Source organism: Cetorhinus maximus, chromosome 23, assembly GCF_964194155.1.
Source record: "Cetorhinus maximus chromosome 23, sCetMax3.hap1.1, whole genome shotgun sequence".
Classification (NCBI taxonomy): domain Eukaryota; kingdom Metazoa; phylum Chordata; class Chondrichthyes; order Lamniformes; family Cetorhinidae; genus Cetorhinus; species Cetorhinus maximus.
The window spans coordinates 51,004,757-51,026,465 of record NC_135901.1 but is presented as its reverse complement, the minus strand read 5'-3'; positions in this window follow the sequence as shown (position 1 = coordinate 51,026,465).

Here is a 21,709-nt window from a genome sequence, read left to right as displayed (position 1 = left end):
GAGATGGGAGAGAAACTGGAGAAAGATGTGGGTTCAGGGCTCAGACAAGAAGGAACCTTAGAGACAGTTTGTCCCGGTGGGCTAGTGGGAGGGAGGGAAGCAGCAGAGGCAGCTGATCGGATTGTCTCAATCTTAGTAACAAAGAAGCTCCATTAACTCCTCACACTTGTTGTTGGAGATGACAGGGGGTAAGCAGAGTATTGGAGATATTAAAAAGATTCAACATACCTTGTATTTCACACCATGTTGATTTAATTGATTTGTATGAACAATATTAGCCTCTATAACAGGGCTGGAGTTTATTAACATCAGCAGAAACAGAACCCAATGAACATGGTTCCATCCAGGATGTGATTAACTACAGTAATTGGATTTTGCTGTTACTTGTCAACTCGCTGGTGTCTCAGCAGCACAAATGACTGAGTGAATCACTTTCCACACACAGACCAGCTGACTGGTCTCTCCCCAGTGTGAACTCGGTGGGATTTCTGTGGGTAGGTTCTATTAATGAATCCCTTCCTACAGTCAGGGCAAGTGAGCAGCCCCTTCCCCAGTGTGAATTCGCTGGTGTCTCAGCAGGTTGGATGACTGAGTAAATCCCTTCCCACACATGGAACAGGTGAACGGTCTCTCCCCGGTGTGACTGCGCTGATGTACATTGAGGTCAGATGATCGCCTGAACCCAGTCCTGCAGTGAGAGCACCTGAATGGTCTGTCATCAGTGTGAACACGTTGATGTAAGATCAGGTCCTGGTGACTTTCATAGCACTTCCTGCAGACTGAACATGTCAACTGTCTCTGGTCTGAGTGAACCAGCTGATTTCTCAGTAGGTGGGATGACCTAGTGAATCCCTTCCTACACTCAGAGCAGGTGTACGGTCTCTCCCCAGTGTGAACTCGCTGGTGTGTCAGCAGGTCGAATGATCGAGTGAATCCCTTGCCACATTTTGAGCAGGTGAATGGTCTCTCCCCATTGTGAATTTGCTGGTGTGTATGCAGGATCATTGAAGTAATGACTCCCATCCCACACTCAGAGCAGGTGAATGGTCTCTCCCCGGTGTGAACTCTCTGGTGTGTCAGCAGGTTGGTTGAACTAATAAATCCCTTCCCACACTCGGAGCAGGTGAACGGTCTCTCCCCAGTGTGAACTCGCTGGTGTGTCAGCAGAGTGGATGACTGAGTAAATTACTTCCCACACTCAGGGCAGGTGAATGGCTTCTCCCCAGTGTGAGTGCGTTGATGAGTTTCCAGGTCAGACGGGTAATTGAGTCCCTTCCCACAGTCCCTGCACTTACACGGTTTCTCCCCAGCGTGAGCAGCGCTTTCTGCTTCCATGTTCAAAGGCTGATAATATTCAGGTCCTGATGAATCAAGTGACTCTCTCGGGTCTTGGTGTGAGTTTCCCAACAGCAAATCCTCCCCTTCTATTACCCTGTGAAACTGATTTAAAACAGAAAAAAGGTAGTGAGAGAGAACCCACAAAAACACAAAGGCAGGTTGTGAAATTGAGCTGAATGAATCTGGGAATTTGTGGGGCCAGCGCTAGGAAAAAGTGACCATGAAAACTGCTGGATTGTCATAAAAACACAACGGTTCACTAATGTCCTTCAGGAAAGGGAACCTGCCACCCAGTCTGGGCCTGCACAAGATTGGGGCTTCTAGGGCAGGAGGGAGAAAGAGCGAGAGAGAAGTGAGAGATGCAGGAGAACCCTGACAGAATCTCCCAAACCCTCAAGCTCCACCACCTAGAAGGACCAGGATAGCAGGTGTATGTGAACACCATCACCTCCAAGTTCCCCTCCAAGTCACACACCGTCCTGACTTGTCTGACATCCAGCACTGGATGAAAAGAAATTTCCTCCATTTAAACATTGGGAAGATTGAAGCCATTTTCTTCTGTCCCTGTTACAAACTCCACTCCTTAGACACCGACTCCATCCCTCTCCCTGACAACTGTCTGAGACTGAGCCAGAATGTTCACAACCATGGTGAAATATTTCACCCCAAGATGAGCTTCCAACCACATATCCACATCATCACCAAGATCGCCTATTTCCATCTCAGTAACATCGCCCGACTCCAGCCCAGTCTCAGCTCATCTGCTGCTGAAACTCTCATCCATTCCTTTGTTCCCTCTAGACTTAACTATTCAAACACATTCCTGGTCGCCTCCCATATTCAGCCTCCATGTAATCTTGATGTCATCCAAAACTCTGCTGCCCATGTGCTTACTCGCACAAAGTCTTTTTCACCCATCACTCCTGTGGTCACTGACCGACAACGGCTCCGGGTCAAGGAGAACCTAAATTATAAAAGTCTCATCCCTATTTTAAAGGCTGTGTTTGCTGCCGTTGTGCAAGCGCAGTTGTTCTGTTATTCTCTGTCTTCATAGGGTTAATCTCTCGTCCTCCTCAGACTCAAGTCACCACTGCAGACTCACCGCGACGAAACTCAGACTGACCTGGTTACAGTGTCCATCAATCAGCCAATTCAGAACTCAGTCAACAGCAGAGAGCTTTGATTGTACATTCCTAATCTCTAATGCTTTTTCTTTAAAACACATGCTGTTCTTTGAAATGTCTTGGAAAGTTTTATTCCGTTAAAGGTGCTATATAAACACAAATTCTTGTTGTTGATTTGGACACATGCCACTGTTCCTCCATCATAGCTGGGTGAATAACCTGTAACTCCTTATCTAACAGCATTGTGGGAGCACCTTCACCACACGGACTGCAGCGGTTCAAGAAGGTCAAACATCATCTTCTCCACAGACAACTGGGGATTTACAATATTTGCTGGTCTGGTTAGTGAAAGGGCAGGGGAGTGGGACTAGCTCACTTGCTCTTGCAGAGAGCCAGCATGGGCACGATGGGCTGAATGGCCTCCATCTGTATTGTAATCATTCAATGATTCTATGACTCGATGAGGAAGGACCTACACTGGAGGCCAGGGACCAACTTCTGTAACCAACACCCACTCTCATACAAACTGGCTCTTAATTGGTCCGTCTGTGTTTCTAGACTCGGTTCTGTGAGCAACGCCTGCAATAAAATAATAGCAAAATACTGCAGCTGCTGGAAATCTGAAATAAAAAGAGAAAATGCTGGAAATACTCAGCAGATCAGGCAGTATCTGTGGAGAGAAAGAAACAGAGTTAACATTTCAGGGTGTGCAGAATGGATTACAGGGAATAAAAATGGTGCAGAATTTGATGGTCAATATAAGCTCAGAAGTGGATTATAGCACAGGAAAAACAATTCCTGACTGTGAAAGATACTGTGGGAAGATGAAGCTGGTAAGACAGCAGCACATGGTCTGGGGATGGGTAGCTGTGGAAACCTTATTTGGACACAATCAACAGAAGTAACAGTTAAATGCCAAACACAGCTAAAATGCACCCAGTATTAGAGACAGAGGAAGTTAGACAATGGCAGATAGGTGATCAGGGAGGGCAGAGGTGAAACAGAGCAAAAGATGGACATGGATTCAGATCCACAGTAAAAGAGCCACACTAGCCCCAGAGCGATGGAACCTCTAAAAGATAACAGAGCAGAGAATTAAAAGCTCCAAATTGTAGATGAATGGTCAAAAATACTCAACTCTGAAACAATTTCAGTTTTCAACTTTAAACTCTCCTGCTGGATTCTGCAGCTAGAAAGATATCAGAAGCACTGGAGTCAGAGAAAAATCTCCCAGTTGAGGAAATACCCGGGGAGCGGGATGATATCACCATGTAATTGTCGATGTGTGATGATGTCACAGAGTAATTGTCGATGTGTGATGATGTCACAGACACAGAACATCTGGGTCTCTGCAAACCAGTGATCATCACACATTATTAAGGATGGGAGGGTCCTTGAGAGGGGGCGGAGGAGATTTATCAGAATGGGTCGAGGGATGAGGAATTTTAATTGCAAGGTTAGGTTGGACAAACTGGGATTGTTCTCCTTCGAGCAAAGTAGATTGAGGGAAGTTTTAACAAAAGGTGTACAAAATTATGAAATGGTAATTAAAGTAGTTAAAGAAAAGCTGTTCACAGTAGCAGATCATGAAAGGATTATGGGTCACAGATTTAAGATTTTGGGTAAGATATACAGGAGGGATGTGAGAAAGAAATGTTTGCACAGTGAGTGGTAATGACCTGGAACTCAATGCTTACACTCAGAGGCCAATAGAATCCAGGTCCTGAATTTCTATCCTGGACTGAGTATGGCAGGTTTGGGAAACGGTTCGTACAGAGCATTAAAAAAGGAGGATCCAGGTCCTGATGAATTGAGTGACTCTGTCAGATCTCAACCGTCTGTAAATGTTCCCCTTCTAACCCCCTGTAAAAGGAGTTTCCAAAATCCATCCCTGTCAGTCCAGGATACAAAATTCACAATATTCTCTCCTCCTGCTACCTGGACCAGGATGACCGCGCATGCGCCCTGCTGCACATTGCTCCCTATAAAGATGGCGGCCGTTACCCCGGGCCTGGCGAAGGGAGAAATCCAGACTTTTTCGACTCGTTCTCTGCAAACACAAGACCTGTACCTTGTTATTTGGGGTCTGCGGCCTGCACTGTGTCTTTATGAAGCCTCCCTGTCCACTCCGCTGGCTCCATTCCTCCTCACACACCCACTAACTCTGTTAGTTTGCTCCACTCCACATTCTCTCACCCGCTCTAAGCAGCTTCAGTCATAGACCAGTCATGCGCATGCTCATGAAACGGGCCGCTCTGCGCATGCTCCCAGCACACTCCCTAATACGCATGTGTAGGGAGCTCCTGTTGTGAGGATAGGGCACATTCTGGCCCCTGTTGAAGGCTGGGTAACCAGGCTGCCATTGAGAGGTCGTTTTTTGAATAGAAAATTATGTTTTGTGATCCGATGACGAACGAAGCCCAAGACCAAAATATAAAATTATTCAGTCAATTGGTATGACAAACAAAGTGCATGGGTACTCTGCCATAATACTGTCCCGGGTGTAAATAACTGCAGTAAAACTACCTACATTTAGATGTGAACTCACAGGAGTCTCAGTCGGCGGTGTGAAAAATTATTTTTTCTTCCCATACACAGAACATTTAAACTCCATCTTGTCAGTAAGAACGTGACAATTCAGCCGGTGAACAATCCTTTCACAATGTCATTTTACCCCTAAGTTCCAGGACCATTGTGCGTGGATTTGGGAGGTAAGCATGATTTTGGAGACGGAAGACTGGTCGGAGATTGGATGCGAATTGGGAGGGAGAGAAGCAGGAGAGGCAGCTGATCTCAATTGTCTCAAGATTCTCAAGATTGTCTCAATCTTAGTGACAAATAAGCTCCATGAGCTCCTCACACTTGTTGGAGGTGTGGATGCAGGAGACAAGGGACAGGGAGAGTCCGAAACAAGGACCAACTTGTGTTAGAGATGTTTTTAACAATTCAACATCCTCTGTGTTTGACAGAATGTTGATTTATTTGACCTTTATCCAGAATATTAAACAGACCCCAATGGGTATAGTTCATTCTTGTACATTATTAACAGCAAAATCCAATCACTGTAGTTCACTGTGAACTCGTTGATGTCTCGGCAGGTGGGATGACTGAATGCATATCTTCCCACACTCGGTGCAGGTGTATGGTCTCTCCCCAGTGTGAACTCGCTGGTGTGTCAGCAGAGTGGATGACTGAGTAAATCCCTTCCCACACTCAGGGCAGGCAAATGGCTTCTCCCCAGTGTGAGTGCGTCGATGAGTTTCCAGGTCAGACGGGTAATTGAATCCCTTCCCACAGTCCCCGTACTTACACGGTTTCTCCCCAGCAAATTGTTGTTGTTGATTTGGACATATAGCACTGTTCCTTCATCATCGCTGTGTGAATAACCTGTAACTCCTTACCTAACAGCATTGTGGGAGCACCTTCACCACACGGACTGCAGCGGTTCAAGAAGGTCAAACATCATCTTCTCCACAGGCAACTGGGGATTGGCAATATTTGCTGGTCTGGTTAGTGAAAGGGCAGGGGAGTGGGACTGGCTAATGTGTTCTTGCAGAGAGCCAGCATGGGCACAATGAGCTGAATGGCCTCCGTCTGTACTGTAATCATTCAGTGATTCTATGACTTGATGAGAAAGGACCTACACTGGAGGCCAGGGACCAACTTCTGTAACTGACACCCATCCTGATACAAACCAGCTCTTAATTGGTCCGTCTGTGTTTCTAGACTCAGTTCTGTGAGCAATGCCTGCAATAAAATAATAGCAAAATACTGCAGCTGCTGGAAATCTGAAATAAAAAGAGCAAATGCTGGAAATACTCAGCAGGTCAGGCAATGTCTGTGGAGTTAACATTTCAGGGCGTGCACAATGAATTAGGGGGAATAAAAATGGTGCAGAAGTTGATGGTCAATATAAGCTCAGAAGTGGAAGAGAAATGGACTATAGCACAGGAAAAACAATTCCTGACGGTGAAAGATACTGTGGGAAGATAAAGCTGGTAAGACAGCAGCACATGGTCAGGGGATGGGTAGCAGTGGAAACCTTATTTGGACAGAATCAGCAGAAGTAAAAGTTAAATGCCAAACGCAGCTAAAATGCACCCAGTATTAGAGACAGATGAAGGTAGACAATGGCAGAGAGGTGATCAGGGAGGGCAGAGGTGAAACAGAGCAAAAGATGGACATGGATTCAGATCCACAGTAAAGGAGCCACACTTGCCCCAGAGCGATAGAACCTCTACAAGATAACAGAGGAGAGAACTAAAAGCTCCAAAATGTAGATGAATGGTCAAAAACACTCAACTCTGAAACAATTTCAGTTTTCAACTTTAAAATCTCCTGCTGGAGCCTGCAGCTGGAAAGATATCAGAAGCACTGGAGTCAGAGAAAAATCTCCCAGTTGAGGAAATACCCGGGGAGCGGGGTGATGTCACCGTGTAATTGTCGATGTGTGATGATGTCACAGTGTAATTATCAATGTGTGATGATGTCACACACACGAACACAGAACATCTGGGTCTGTGCAAACCAGTGATCACCACACATTATGAAGGATGGGAGGATCCTTGAGAGGGGGCAGAGGAGATTTACCACAATGGGTCGAGGGATGAGGGATTTTAGTTTCAATGTTGGGTTGGAGAAACTGGGATTGTTCTCCTTGGAGCAAAGTAGATTGAGGGAAGGTTTAACAAAAGGTGCACAAAATTAAGAAAGGTTTACGTAAAGTAGGTAAATTGTTCACAGTAGCAGATCATGAAAGGATTATGGGTCACAGATTTAAGATTTTGGGTAAAATGTACAGGAGGGATGTGAGAAAGAAATGTTTGCACAGTGAGTGGTCATAACCTGGTGCTCAATGCTTACACTCAGAGGCCGATAGAATCCACGTCCTGAATTTCTATCCTGGACTGTGTGTGGCAGGTTTGGGAAACGGTTTGTACAGAGCATTAAAACAAGAGCCAGGTTCGTTGTGAACTCGTTGGTGTCTCGGCAGGTGGGATGACTGAATGCGTATCTTCCCACACTCGGTGCAGGTGTACAGCTTCTCCCCAGTGTGAGAGTGCTTGTGTAGAGAGAAGTGGGATGATTGCCTGAACCCAGTCCCATAAAGAAGGCATCTGAACGGTCTCTCTTCAGTATGAATACATTGCTGGTGGATCAGTTCCTGAGAACTTGTAAAGGACTTTCCACAGTCTTGAAATTTAAAAGCTCTCGTTGATGTGCAATCAGGTTGGATAAATTAATGAATCTCTTCCAACATAGCGCAGATGAATAGCCTCTCCCCAGTGTGTACTCGCTGGTGTGTCTGCAGTTGGGATAATGGAGTGAATCCCTTCTGACACTTTAAGCAGGTTAATGGCCTCCCCCCAGTGTGAATGCTCCGATGAGTTTCCAATTTCGATGGGTAAATGAATTCCTTCCCAGTGTCAACATTTGCACAATTGCTTTCAGTTGTGACTGCATTTATGTTTTGAGCAGGCCAGATGATTGGCTGAAACCTCATCCACACACAGAACACTGTGAATGGTGCTTTCTTCTCCCATTTTCAAAATCCCACAATTCTCTGCGGCCCAGAAACCACACTGACCAATAGAGACGCCCTCTGAAGAAGGGTCATACAGACTCGAAACTGCTGTCAGGCATCGCAAGGGCCAGGGACATAAAAGTTCATTCACAAATGTTCCAAAAACAGATACATTATAATTGCCAGGAAAGGCTAAACAGCCTGAAGCTCTTTTCTCTAGAAAAGAGAAGGCTGAGAGATGACCTGATAGAAATAGGATAAAGAATGGAGTTGGTAGCTCAGGAATGAAAACAATGGCTTCAATCTTCCCAAAATTTAATTGGAGAAAATTTCTGCACATCCACAGTCTGAAAATTTAACAAAAGTGGAGAAGTGGAGAGAGGTGGTGGTGAGGTAGAGCTGGGCACTGTCAGTGTACACTTGATAACTGACACTGTGTTTTCAGATGATGTCGTTGTGGGGAGAATGTTGCTGAGAAATAAATGGAAGCCAAGGCTGGATCCTCTGGGGACACCAGAGGTAACTGTGGGAGTGGGAAGGGAAGACATTCCAAGTGATTCTCTGACTATGATTAGATAGAGAAGAATGGAACCAGGAGAGAGCAGTCCCACCCAGCTGGACGACAATGGAGAGGTGTTGGAGCAGAATGGTGTGGTCAAGCTTGTCAAAGCAGGTCAAGAAGGGATAGTTTCCCTTTGCCACTGTCACATAGGATGTCATTGGTGGATTTGATCTGAGCTGTTTCAGTGCAGTGGTAGGACAGAAACCTGATTGGATGGATTCAAGCAGGGAGTTCTGGGAAAGATGGAGACGGATTTGGGAAGTGGGAACACTTTTCAGGAGTTGAGAGAGGAACTGGGGGTTGAAGATGGGTCAATACTTTGCAAGGACAGTAGAGTTAAGTAATTGTTTTTTGAAGAAAGGGTGATGATTTGAAGGAGAGAGGGATAGTACCAGAACGGAGAGAACTGTGAACAATATCAGTGAACATGGGGAAGTTGGGTAATCAGTAGTTTAGTGGGAATAGGGTCGATGGAGCAGGAGGTGGGTCTCATGGACAAGATGACCACTGAGAGGGCAGGAAGGGAGATGGAAGAGAAGCTAATGAAAGATGTGGGTTCACGGCTTGGACAAGGTGGAACATTATAGAGACAGTTTGTCCCGGTGGGCTAGTGGAAGGGAGGGAAGCAGCAGAGGCAGCTGATCGGATTGTCTCAATCTTAGTGACAAAGAAGCTCCATGAGCTCCTCACACTTGTTGTTAGAGGTGAGGATGGAGGGGAGAGGGAGAGCCCTTCCTGAGAAACTAACTTGTGTTAGAGATATTAACAAGACTCAATATGCTATATTTAACACAAATATATTTTATTTGTCCTTATCCAGAATATTAGCCCCAATAACTGGGCTAGAGTTTATTAACATCAGCAGAAACAGACTACAATGAACAAGGTTCAGTCCTGGATGTGATTAACAGCAACATCCTGTTCGTTATTTGTGAACTCGCTGGTGTCTCATCAGTTGGGATGACCAGGTGAATCCCTTCCCACACTAGGAGCAGCTGAATGGCCTCTCTCAGTGTGAATTCGCTGGTGCTTCAGGAGGTCAGAGGACACAGTGAATCCCTTCCCACATACAGGACAGATGTACGGCCTCTCTCCAGCATGAATTCACTGATGTCTCAGCAAGTGGGATGACTGTGTGAAGCCCTTCCCACAGTGGGAGCAGGTGAACTGTCTCTCCACAGTGTGAATTCGCTGGTGTCTCAACAGATCGGATAAATTAACGAATCCCTTCTCACACTCGGAGCAGATAAATGGTCTCTCCCCAGTGTGAACTCGCAGGTGTGTCAGCAGGTTGGATAACTGAGTGAATCGCTTCCCACACTCGGAGCAGGTGAACGGCCTCTCTCCACAGTGAACTCTCTGGTGTATCAGCAGGTTTGACGACCGAGTGAATCTCTTCCCACACTTGGAGCAGGTGAACGGTCTCTCCCCAGAGTGAACTCTCTGGTGTGTCAGCAGGTGGGATGAATGACTGAATCCCTTCCCACACTCGGAGCAGGTAAATGGCCTCTCACCAGTGTGAACTCGCTGGTGTGTCAGCAGGTTGGATAACTGAGTGAATGCCTTCCCACACTCGGAGCAAGTAAATGGCCTCTCGCCAGTGTGAACTCTCTGGTGTGTCAGCAGGTAGGATAACTGAATGAATCCCTTCCCACACTCGGAGCAGGTAAATGGCATCCCCCCAGAATGAATTCGCTGGTGCCTCAGCAGGCTGGATGGCCGAGTGAATCCCTTTCCACACTCGGAGCAGGTGAACGGCCTCTCTTCAGTGTGAATGAGCTGGTGTCTCAGGAGGGTGGATGAATCAATAAATCCCTTCATACATACAGAACAAGTGAAAGGCCTCTCCCCAGTGTGTGTGCGCTGGTGAGTATCCAGCCTGGATGGATAATTGAATCCTTTTCCACAGTCTCCACATTTCCATGGTTTCTCCACACTGTAACTGCATTTATGTTTTGACAGGCCAGATAATCGGCTGAAGCCTCGTCCACACAGAGAACACATGTACGGTTTCTCCCCACGGTGAACGGTGCTTTTTCCTTCCATGTTCAAAATCCGATGAAATTCAGGTTATGACTGATTGTGCGACACCGTTAGATTCTGATGAAACATTGGGTTTCCCAATTGAAAATCCTGGGGAAATAGTTTAAATAGACAAAAGTGAATGAGAGAGAAACCACAATAACACAAAAACAGGTTGTGAAATTGAGCTGAATGAATCTGGTAATTTGTGGGGCCAGTACCAGGAAAAAGTGACCATGAAAACTGCTGGATTGTTATAAAAACCCAACTGGTTCACTAATGTCTCTCAGGGAAGGGAACCTGCCAACTGGTCAGGGACTATACAAAACACCAGCATCTACTGGGGGAAATAGAGAGGGAGATGGGAGAGACAGGGGGTGAAGGAAAGGGATTTTATGCATCTACAATTCTACCAACATCTCCCAAACCCTAACCCTCCATCCCCGAGAAGGACCAGGGTAGATGTATGTGAACACCATCACCTCCAAGTTCCCCTCCAAGTCACACACCATCCTGACTTGTTTAACATCCAGTGTTGGATGAACAGAAATTTCCTCCATTTACATATTGGGAAGATTGAAGCCATTGTCTTCAATCCCTGCTACAAACTCCACTCCCTAACCATCAATGCCATCCATCTCTCTGACAACTTTGAGGCTGAGCCAGACTTTTCACAATCTTAGTGTCATATTTCACCCTCAGCTGAGCTTCTGACTACATATCACTAAGACCGCCTATTTCCACCTCAGTAACTTTGCCTGCCAATAAAATAATAGCAAAATACTGCAGATGCTGGAAATCTGAAATAAAAAGAGAAAATGCTGGAAATACTCAGCAGGTCAGGAAGTATCTGTGGAGAGAGAAACAGAGTTAACATTTCAGGGGTGCAGAATGAACGACGGAATAAAAATGATGCAGAATCTGATGATCAATATAAGCTCAGGGGTAGAAGAGAGATGGACTATATCGCAGGAAAAACAACTCCTGACTATGAAAGACATGGTGGGAAGCTATAGCTGGTAAGCCAGCAGCACATGGTCAGGGCAGCAGTTGGCAGAAGTAACCGTAAAATCCTAAACAGAGCTAAAATACACCCACTATTAGAGACAGAGGAAGTTAGACAACAGCAGAGAGGTGATCAGGGAGGGCAGAGGTGAAACAGAGCAATGGATGGACACAGAATCAGATCCACAGTAAAGGAGTCACACCAGCTGCAGAGCTGTCGGACCTCACACAGATAACAGAGGACTAAAAGCTCCAAATTGTAGATCAATTGTCAAAACTACTCACCTGTGAAACAATTTAACTCTTTTCAGCTTTGGAAACTCCTGCCGGAGACTGTAGCTGGAAAGATATCAGAAGCACTGAAGTCAGAGAAAAATCTCCCAGTTGAGGAAATACCCTGGCAGCGGGGTGATATCACCGCGCAATTGTTGGTGTGTGCTGATGTCACAGTGTAATTATCGATGTGTGCTGATGTCACAGTGCAATTATCGATGTGTGCTGATGTCACAGTGTAATTGTCGATGTGTGCTGACATCACAGACATGGACACAAAACATCTGGGTTTGTGTAAACCACTGATCACCACACATTATGAAGGATGTGAGGGTCCTTAAGAGGGTGCGCAGGAGACTTACCAGAGTAGTTCAACGGGTGAAGGATTTTAGATTAGTTTGGAAAAACTGGTGTTGTTCTCCTTGGAGCAAAGTAGATTGAGGGGAAATTTGATAGAGGTATACAAGTTTATGATTGGTTTACATGAGGTAGTTAAAGAAAAGCTGTTCACATTATCTGATCATAAAAGGGTTATGGGACACAGATTTAAGTTATGAAGCAAGATTTACAGGAGGGGTGTGAGCAAAAATTTTACACAATGAGTGATAATGACCTGAAACTCATTACTTACTCTCAAAGGCTGATGAATCGAGTGAGCCTTTCAGATCTTGATCTGATGTTTGGTTTGAGTTTCCCGTCTGCAAATCATTCCCGTGTGATATCCTACGAAAAGATTATAAAACAATCAATCACTGTCAGTCCAGGACAGAAATTGAGAAATATTTCTCTTGGTTTGAGTTTGTTGTGTGTAAATCCTCCCCTTCTAACCCCCTGTAAAAGGAGTTTCCAAAATCCATCCCTGTCAGTCCAGTTTAGAAATTCACAACATGCTCTCCACCTGCTACTGGACCGGGATAACCGCGCATGCGCCCTGCTGCACAGCCGCGCCCCCGGGCCGAGCAGAGGGAGAGGCCCAGCCATTATCGGTCTGTTCGCTGCAAACGCGGGACCGGTAGTTTCTTATTAAGGCTCTGCGGGCTGCACCAAGTGTTTATGAAACCTCCCTGCCCACTCCGCTGGCTCCATTCCTCCCCCAAACGCACTAACTCTGTTATTCTGCTCCAGTCGCCATTTTCTTACCCACTCTGCGGCTCCAGTCACAGGACAGCACTGCGCATGCTCAGCTAAGAGCCCCCAATGCGCAGGTGCGAATCAGACTCCGCACTGCTTTGGATAGGGCACATTCTGTCCCGCATTGAATGCTGGGTGGGAGGACGTAATTGCATATCAAATAAATTTTTCTGATCCGATGGTAATTCCAGCTTTCAGGTCAAGATATAAAATTATACAATAATATACAATAAAATTATACAATAAATTACATCGGCCTCTACCATACTTCTATCCTGGGTGTAATTAACAACAGAACAAACCCCTACAGTTAGATGTGGATTCACTCGATTCTTCGCAGGTGAGTTGAAGAAGTGATTTCTCCTTCCATACACCAAACATTTAAACTCCGTCTTGTCAGTAAGAATGCCCCTATTGCGGAGCAAATCCTTTGAACTTTTATAGCTGGATTGTTCACTGGTGGTCAAACTGAGTAAATGCCTTCACACGCATGAAATCTCTGAATTTTCACCATCAGATGTGACTGCTGCTGTGTCAACTAATCAGATGATCGAGTAAACCTTTTTCCATTATTAGCTGCTGAATTATGTTTTCACAATGTTACTTTACCTAGGCGTGTCCAGCACAGACTTGGATCTCTAATCCCCTGGCAATGGGCTCTACATTCTCTTCTGAAGAAAAAAAGGAAAGCGATGCTGTAAATCTGAAATAAAAACAGAACATTTTCGAATTCTAAACAGGGCTGGTAGCGTCTGTGGAGAGACATAGTTTTCATTTCAGGTCTGTGACTTGTCAGCGGAACGGTACAGAATCAGTGCACAGATCTGAAAGTATAATTCTGGTTCTCAATCCACAGAAATTCCCAGAATTTCTGAGTATTTCCATCATTTTCTGCTTTTATCTCTGATTAAAGACGTTGCTTCTGAATTGGACATTGGATTTCCTGGTGACCAACTTTTATTTATTCTTGTCTATCCGCAAGTAGAAGCATCTTCCAAACCCTTTCGGAATATTAAAGGCTTCGATCAGGTCATCCCTCACTCTGTTTTCTAGAGAAAACCTGTTTAATCAATTCAATCGTTGTTGAATGTTAAAAGTTTTCAGTTCTAACATCACTCCAGTAAATATTTATTGTACCTTCTCCAGTGCTTCTAGATTCATCCTATAATATGGAGACGGAGCTAATCTGAGTACCAAACTCATCATTGCCCCCAAATACCTGTAAATTGGAAGGATCAGCATTGCAGTGGGAGAGAGGAACATGGTTCCAACTGTTATTCACCAACCTCTATTTCGGCCATTTTCCCATCTGCAGAACTTAAAATGAAATGAACACATCCAATAAAAAGATTTAGAAAGTTGGTGTTACTTTTGTTTGTGACTCATTCCCTCGGGTATTCAGTAAATGCTGCTCGGAGGCTAGCGACCGGGATATAATTTACCTGCATTTCCTTGAGCCTGTGTTCAGTGAATTGGGAGATTTGGCCCGGGTTGGAGTGTCTTGAGTCCCAGGGATGGGCAGTAACCCGCTGATTGAAGCTGCAGTCGTTGCTTTCTGCTGGCAGCGGGTGATTGGAGAGTGCGGGGCCGGAATATTGCCGCTTTTCTGCTTTTCCCTGTCTCACTCACCGTAGAGCTGAGGAAGAGAGAATAATTGATGGGTTTGTTTGAATCCAATAATTCTATAGATTTCGAATGGGCTCGATGTAGGCCTAAATGTTTTATTCATTATATTGCAGGTTAATATTCGTGAACATTGACCAGGACACATGGCTGTGAGATCAAGCACCTCCTCATTTTTCTCAGTCGAAATATACAATCTAATTTCTCTTGCTGTACAACCTGTTACAGAGATTGTTATAGAAAAAAGGGAAAGGTTTGCTACAGCTATGCAAAGCCCTGGTTAGATCACACCTGTAGGACTGTGCATAGATCTGGGAGCGGCCCCTTTTAAGGATCAATATTTACCTTGAAAGTTTCAGAGGAGCTGCATTGATGAGGTTGGTGGGTTTTGGAAATTGGAAGTTGTACACCCGCAGCTTGTGGCAGTATTTCACCTCACTGTTCACTTCATGTTCATGTCTAACACACTCGATGCTGTTATTGGCTGAACGAGTCTTCTGTGTTTTAACTAGACATGCTATTATTTTGTAGGAAGAACGACGAGAGACAATGTAAATTGCAGGGTTCTGGAGAAAAGGTCGGGTAATGGCAATGATAGGACGGGCAGAAGGCCCACTTTCTCTGCTGTAACCATTCTATGATTTTAAACAAATAATATTAGCATGTTAGCAAGTTCTGTACTTGTGGCCCAGTGTTTAAGGTGAATGGGTTTAAAATCCATTGGGGCCTCTCGACGTAGGTTTGAATCTTGCTGACTGTTCTTCTCGCTATTTCTGCTTGCCTGTAGAATTAATTCTCATTCAAATAGAAGAAAAAACATCCAAACAAATCCATTTCTGTGTCAGTCTTCTGCAAGTCTCCAGTCGGATATGAAACAAAAACTGAGCCAAGTTGGTGACATCTTGTTTTCTGGGCGTTTGTTTCTCCTTAGGCCTCTGTCACACTCCATGTATCCGTCTGTGTGTGTTCCTCTGTATGTGCCAATGTGCTTCAGTTCCCCAAGGGGTTGAACACATTTTACCAGCACAAACTTTATTTACTTTCGTTGTGCAACTTCATTTTAAAATGTTACAAGGAAAAACTCTCAGAGTAAAAGATGCAAGAGGGGTTTGTCTATTTCTCTGTATGTTAAACTGCAACAATTTATATTTATAAAGCGCCGTTAACCTAATGAAACATCACAAGGTGTTCCCCAATATCATTATATAACAAAGTGTGACACCGAGTCACATATTCGGTCAGATGACTAACAGCTCTGTCAAAGGCGAAGAACTGTATTAAAGGAGGAAGCTATCGATTTCATGTTCCAGATAACAGTAATGGTTCTTCTCGTTGGCTCATTGTGTTCAACCTGAACAGACCATTTGGTCGGAGAAATTTATCTCTGGTGAAAGGGATAGGGAATGAACAAATGCCAAAATCAGCCTTCATGAGCCACATTTCCAGCCCTGTTAGCAGCTTCCCTGATGGCGGACTGGTTAGGGTTCAGCACTTTCACTGCTGCACCTTAGGTTTGATTCCCTGTCAGGAAATTGAGATTTACTGCCCTTGGGCGAACTGTTAAAACCAATGTTATTGTCTTCCTGGCTGAAAGCAACACAGAACATCTCTGTCAGAGTTAGGGGAGTGAGAGTTAAAGTTTCACATCAGAGCTGGAAATGTCACACGTGCAACAAGTCAAGAACAGATCCAGAGGGCGTGAAAATGAAAGAGAAGGGCTGTGATGGGTTACAAAGCACTGACTATAGAGCTGGTGGTGCACAGCAGGATATTATTCCTGTATTACCCATGTTACTTGCAGTTCTAATTTCCTGATTTATTACAGTGCCCAACATTACCACTGCAGTTTGGTGACCAATAAACAACTCGCACCAATGTTTGTTGCCTCTTGCCCGTTTCTTAGCTCCACCAAAATTGATTCGACATCTTGATCCTTCAGTCTAAGACCCTCTCTCATGATTGTACCGATCTTGTCGTTATTGACCCCGCCTCCTTTCCCTTTTTGCCCATCCTTACTAAATTACGAACACCCTTGAATATTCAGATCAATCACACTGCTCTTTGAAAGCAGGACACAGGGCCAAATGGCCTCTTTATTCGCTGTAACTTTCTGTCATTTTGTGTTTCCTAACACCCCGGTTGCATCTCTTTAAGTTATTCTGGCATTTCATAACTCAATCTAACGAGATGTACATCTTGCCCTTCTATCCAACACTTTGAATTCCAGACACTAAACAGATTAGGAATTGAATTTGAAACTAGACGAGTACAACTGCAGAAATGATCTGAACCATTCACTTGAGTTTCAAACACTCGGTGCTTCCACATGAGCATTTACCTTCTTGTATATCTACTGAACAAAATAAGCTTATTCCGATTCTTCACATTAAAAATCAATTCAAAATAATTTCAAAGTTTAACAACATACACAAGAATATGGATAATTGATACTGTGCACATTCCTATAATCAGTGTCTGGGACAATCAGGTCCTGTGAACCCTTCTCGTGTCTTACATTCCCATTCCCTGCTTTCCAGGGAAAGATTGGGTTCATAACCTGGATGGGTGGGTAGTCCCTGGCTAGGTCAGCCCTCTTCCAGAGAGTATGTAAGAGTTATTGCTGGGACAGCAGATTTTCGTCCCTACTGCCATTAGTGATGATCACAAGATTTTTTATTGAAAACAAATTTCACCATTTGCCATGGTGAGATTTGATCCCCAGAATCCCAAACCAGTGAAAGTACCACTGTGCCACAGCCTCCTACCAAGGTAAACGCGTTTAGAATTTCATGTGTGTCAGTTACTTTCAGTGATGAATTTCTGCCGTGTGTTCCCTTGTCAGTTTCACAGGAGCCGCAGTGATGTGGTTGGTGGGTTTTGGAAATTGAAAGTTTTACATGAGCAGCTTGACCAGCGAGTCGAACAATTATCAGCTCAAATCGAATTGTACGGATTGTGTGCTGTGTTTCATTTTAACAGGAAGGACGAGGAGAGACAGATTCAAGATAAATTGCAGTGAGGAAAAAGACGGGGGTTATGGAATGAGTTAAATTGCTCTTCCAGAGACCCGGCACGGACAAGAATGTTCTCCTTCTCTGCTGTAGCCACCCATGATTTCATAGTAACAACATCACCCTGTGCATTGAGTCAGTCGTGGTGACTGAGTGGTGAAGGCGATAGAGTCCAGATCCATTGGGGTTCCCCGCTTCTCATTATTCCTGGTTTTAACTCTGTGTTTACAGAGTTAATTATCTGTTACATTGAATCAAGTCCATCCAAACACTCGGGCGTTTTCTTATTTCTGTTCATTCACAAAAATATTCGCGAAACTTTCAGTTAGAAATGGAACAAAAACGGAGCCAGGTTGGTGTCATGTTTGCTTTCTGGGTGTTTGTCTCTCCTTAGAAACAATCGCTTGTCCTCTGTCACTGTCGGTGTAAATGTCTGTGTGTGTTCCTCTGTGTGTGTCAATGTGGTTCAGTTCCTCATTTTTACCATCCAAACATTATTTACGATAGTTTTGTGGCTTCAGATTAAGATGGTCCAGAGAAAACAAAAGCGCTGTTTTAAAAGATGCAAGAGGGCATTTCTTTCTGTTTCTCTTTGGGTGGAGACTGTTCAGCTACTAAATGTCCGGATGTTACAAAGCGGATGATGATTGAAGTTTTCACATGATCTTATTAAGTAGCTGAGAATGCCCGAGGGGCCGAATGGCCTATTCCTGATCATATTTTTCCCACACTCTAATTCAGAGCCGATGCCGGTCAAGGCAATGGTTGTTTCTGCTCTAAATGTGGTACTGAGTCGCCGATTGGGCTAAGATGCTGGCCGAGGCTTTCCTGCTTTGGGCTCCAGTCCTGCGGCTGTTAAACTTTCCGGCGGTTTGTTGTTTGAGACGCTTCCAAAAAATCCTCTGTGTGGCCAGGGGACGGCTGACCTGTGCAGTGTTGCATTTTGGTTGGGGGAATGGGGAGAGGTGGTTGGGGCAATGGCACGGACTGAAAATCTCTTTTATCTGTTACTCCCTGTCTCCATTCTATTATTTTATACAAACAATAGCGAACTTTCACTAAGTATTGTGGCGAATTGGTTAAACTGATGGACTGGAAATTGGCTGGAGTTTTCTCACGCAAGTTGGAGCCCTGTAGTTTATGCTTCTTATCATTCCTGATTTTAACTGACGGTCTGTAGAATTAGTTATCGGTTAAATTGAATATAAAACATCCAAATACCCCGTGATTCTTATTTTTGTTCATCTGCAAATATTCATCAAATTCACAGTCGGAAATGGAAGAGTAATTGACCACTCCTGATCAACCAATCACAACTGCTCTTTGACAGCAGCAGCCCAGGCCGAATGGCCTCTTTCTTAGCTGGAACTTCTCATAATTTTATGTTTCCCAACAGCACGGATGATCTTTCCCAGTCATTCTGCCATTTTATAACACATTTTTATCGAAATGTACTTTGTTACTTGGTGTCCTGTCCTTCTGAAGTCAAGACCCGGAGTGAATTCAGTGAGAAGTTTTCTTGTCATTTCCAGCAGGAGATTTGGAACCAGACCAGTTCATTGAGTTTAAATGGTCCCGACTCTTCACTGCAGCTCGTTGTATTTTTGAGTGGAGATGATTTTTGTTTGTTACGAAGTGCAGGATGATCTGATTAACTGACGGAGCAGATTTGAGGTTCCGAATGATCTATTCCTACTCTGAAACAAAACCAAAACATGCTGGAAAAACTCAGCAGGTCTGACTGCATCTGTGGAGAGAAAGACAGAGATAACGTTTCGAGTCTGTATGACTCTTCTTCAGAACTAAAGGGAAGTAAGACTTCATATTTCTACTTCCCTTTAGCTCTGAAGAAGAGTCATACAGACTCGAAACGTTAATCCTGCCTTTCTCTCCACAGATGCTGTCAGACCTGCTGAGTTTTTCCAGCATTTTTTGCTTTTGTTTAAGATTTCCAGCATCCGCAGTATTTTGCCTATTCCTAATCTATAGTTTTTGTTCTATTTCAGTGCCAAAACTTGTGAAGGAAACAGTTCATAAATTTCGCCCAGCGTGGCTGAGCGAGCTAAGGCGCTGGCTTAAAGTATGTATGAAGTCGTGAGTTTGCGTCCCACCGCTGCTCAACATTTAGCAGCACCATTAGCACAAGCAAGATGCCACCTCATATTGACAGGGAGAACGAGGAGAGTTGCTGTGGGGAAAAGGCGGGGTGTGGAATTACAGTAGTTGAGTTGCTCTTCCATAGAGACGACATGCTGAATGACCGTCTGATGTAGCCGTCTCTGATTTTATACAAACAGCAGTGACGTCATTATCGGCCCTGTGTTCAAGGCGTAGTAGATAAGGGGTTGGAGTTGGAATCCTGTGGGGTCTCCTCACAGAGTTACAAATCCTACCGTCTCCAGTTCTCATCATTCCTGATTTTAATAAAGTGCCCATGGAATTAATTATTGGATAAACGGAATCAAAACCACGCAAACACTCCCGTGGTTTGTTCTTTCCGTTCGTCTGTGTGTGTGTCAATGTGGTTCAGTTCCCCAAGGGAATGGACACATTTTTAACATAACAAACTTTATTCACATTAGTTGTGCAACTTCAAATCAAAAAAATATCAGGGTGAAAGTTGGAAGAGGAGCTTGTCTCCTTCTCTATATGCCCCATTACAACAACAGCTTAGATTTAGATAGCGTCTTTAATGTAATTAAACCTCCAAAGATGGTTGACAGGATCATTATTTAACAGAGTCTGACACTGTCACACATATTGAGATGTTGGGCCAGGTGAACAAAAGCTTGGTCAAAGAGATAGGTTTTACAGAGCATCTTAAAGGAGGAAAGAGAGGTCGAGGGAATTCCAGATTTTGGGGCCTCGGTAACTGAAACCTCGGTCACCAATGGTGGAGGGATTCTGATTGGGAACGTACAACAGGCCAGGATTAGAGGGGCACAGATATCTCAGAGACGTGTGGGGTTTGAGGAGATCTCAGAGATAGGGAGGGGCGAGAACAACGGGAGATTTGAACACAAGGATAAGAAAGTTTGAAGTAAATGCATTCTTTGACCGGGAACCAATGTAGGTCAACGAGTAGAGGGTGATAGGGGAATGGGACTTACTGTGAGTGAAGACACGGACAGCAGTTTTGGATGACCTCAATTTACGGAGGGGAGAATGTCCACTTACATTCCAGAACTGACATTCTGCTGGATCAGCACTGCCCCGTTTCCAAGGCCAATATTAATCCTTTATAAGGTGCCGTTCCCAGAACTATACACAGTCCTCCAGGTGTGATCTAACTAGGGCTTTGTTTAGCTGTAACAAACCTTTCCCTCTTTTCTATAACAGCCTCTGTAACAGGCTGTACAATAAGCAGCATTACATTGTATATATCGACTGAGATGTTTGGTCAGAATAAACTTCATTTAAATATTCAATAGGAAATCAATTGCATAAATAAATATTCCTCTTTATTTCGAACACAACATATGAATCCCCAATTCAACTCTGCGTGTCATTGGGTCAGGGAAACTTTGTTAATGTTCACACACTGAGCATGGACACTGCAGAAGCTCCTGCACCTCTTTCAATATTGTTTTTATTAACTTAGAGTTTTCAAAAAGGAATTCATAATTATTTGAAATGGAAAAAAAAAACCTGCAGGGTTATGAAGGAAGAGAATGATATTGGAGCTAAGTGGTTAGCTCTTTGAAGAAAGCACAAACCTGATGGGTCGAATGGCCTCCGAATGCGCGGTGTCAGTTTACAATTAGATCAATTTCTCTGCAGAATTCCAAAATGCCCCGCCCCAATTTTATACCTGTGAAACAGGATCTTGCAGTGCAGCAGGTCTACACAGTTTGAAATTCTATACAAGTCCCTTTGGCATTTTCTCGCGAATTGTTTCTGTGGTGCATGCGATGCCCAAGTCCCATAAATGAATAAAAATACAAATAGTGGTTATTACATTCGCTTCACATGCACAAGGTCACTGGTTCAAAAGCTGGCAGAGACATTATCAAAACTGAATCATCTAATTGTGAGAAGTTGCACAAGTCCTGTTTGTTGCTAAACAATAACTGAATACATTATCTCACAGCCATGT